This window comes from Mandrillus leucophaeus, unplaced genomic scaffold (genome assembly GCF_000951045.1).
Source record: "Mandrillus leucophaeus isolate KB7577 unplaced genomic scaffold, Mleu.le_1.0 Scaffold315, whole genome shotgun sequence".
Taxonomy (NCBI): Eukaryota; Metazoa; Chordata; class Mammalia; order Primates; family Cercopithecidae; genus Mandrillus; species Mandrillus leucophaeus.
The window spans coordinates 1,746,739-1,748,298 of NW_012103310.1; the positions used below are offsets into that span (position 1 = coordinate 1,746,739).

At 51.2% G+C, this 1,560-nt stretch overlaps 1 pseudogene; it reads right to left on the minus strand.

Moving 5' to 3' along the window:
• Positions 1-227: 227 nt before the first annotated feature.
• Positions 228-1,160, minus strand: LOC105545016 (annotated as a pseudogene).
• Between the last annotated feature and the right edge of the window lie 400 nt (positions 1,161-1,560).

Sequence of the window (1,560 nt, forward strand, 5' to 3'; positions counted from 1 at the left end):
GGGTCAGAAAAGGTTATTCAGATTGAGAAGGGCAAAGCAAACTGGAAGAGACTTCTACTCTACTGATGCTGCTCTTCAGATCCAGCCTAAGCTAGACAAAGCTTCACTGGTCCATCTACAGGTTGCTGTCCTACTGCTGAGGGACCCAGGCCATGTTACATTTGCAAGAAAAATGAGGCAAGAAAAACAGGTGTAGGTCGCTTGGGGATGAGCAGGCACCCACAGCTTCAACACTTTTCATGGAAGGGGTGATCCTTGTGGGAGGCACAGCTCAAGGCGCACACCCTTCCAGTTCCTGTTGTAGCCATTCAAGGTGGTCATATCCTGGATGCTCATTCAAAGTCAAAGACCTCACAGTTCTCAGCAATGTGTTCCAGTGTCACAGACTTGGGGATCACCACCAAGTTCCTCTGCATGGAGAACCGGATCAGAACCTGGGCTGCAGTTTTATTGTGCTTGGCTGCGATCGCGTCGATCCTGGGATCCTCAGCAGGGAAGGGTCCTCAGACTTGGCCCAGGGCCTGCTAGGAGAGCCAAGGGGGCTATGGGCAGTCGCCATGCTGCCTCTGGATTGGCAGTACTTGGTTAACTTCTCCTGAGTTAGGTACGGGTGACCCGCTGGCTTACACTTGAAGCCAGGTTTGTTTAAGATCCTTTTGACCTGGAGATGGTTGAAGTTGGAGATGCCAATAGCTTTAATCAGCTCTTCATCCACTAGCTCTTCCACGGCCGCCCCTGTGTCCACAATGTTGGTGTCACTGGGACCATGTTGCCTGACTCATCCAACAGGAAAAATCCCTTCCCGGGCTTAAAGCCGGTGGGACAGTGAACGAGGTGGAGGTCCAGGCAGTCCAGCTTCCGGGCGCTGAGTGTCTTCTGGCAGGCTTCTCTCCCCAGGCCTTTCCCACAGGTCGTGCACCACAGCTTGCGAATGACGCAGAGCTCCTCAAGTTTACCACCTGCTCCCTGAGCTGCTCCTGCATGCCCACCCCCACCAACGCATTCTCGTTCTGGTACACGGGGGTGCAGTCAATGCAGTGATACCCAATGTCGATCGTCACCCTTACAGCCTCGGTCACCTGGCCTGGAGGGGGCTTCCAGGTGTCTAGCCCCAGGATGGGCATCTTGGCACCGTCGTTGAGCACAGGTTGGCTGACCATGGCCACTGCGCTTCCCAGACCCCCTCCCGAAACCATCTGTCTTCTTCTTTATGCTTTTTATGTTATCTATTTAAAAAGGAAATATAAAAATGGATTTCTGCTTTTAAAAGTTTGGAGGCAAATCAGGAGATGGGAGTGAACAGGTATGTTTGCTGTCCTTCATAAATGGATGTTTTGCTATCTGTCCCTAACCTTATGCTGCAAAGACTGCATTTGGGACATAGAAGTTAATAGACTCAGCCACGCGGAGGTCCTGTCTAGACCTCTGCTCAATGAGAATGGCCAAATCTGTAGTTTCTCAAACTGGGTGTTACCTGAGTGAGCTGGCAACTGTGCAAGGACACTTTGGTTTGAGAAATACTGCTGTAATAGCGTTAGCTAGCTACATGGTAATCACTAA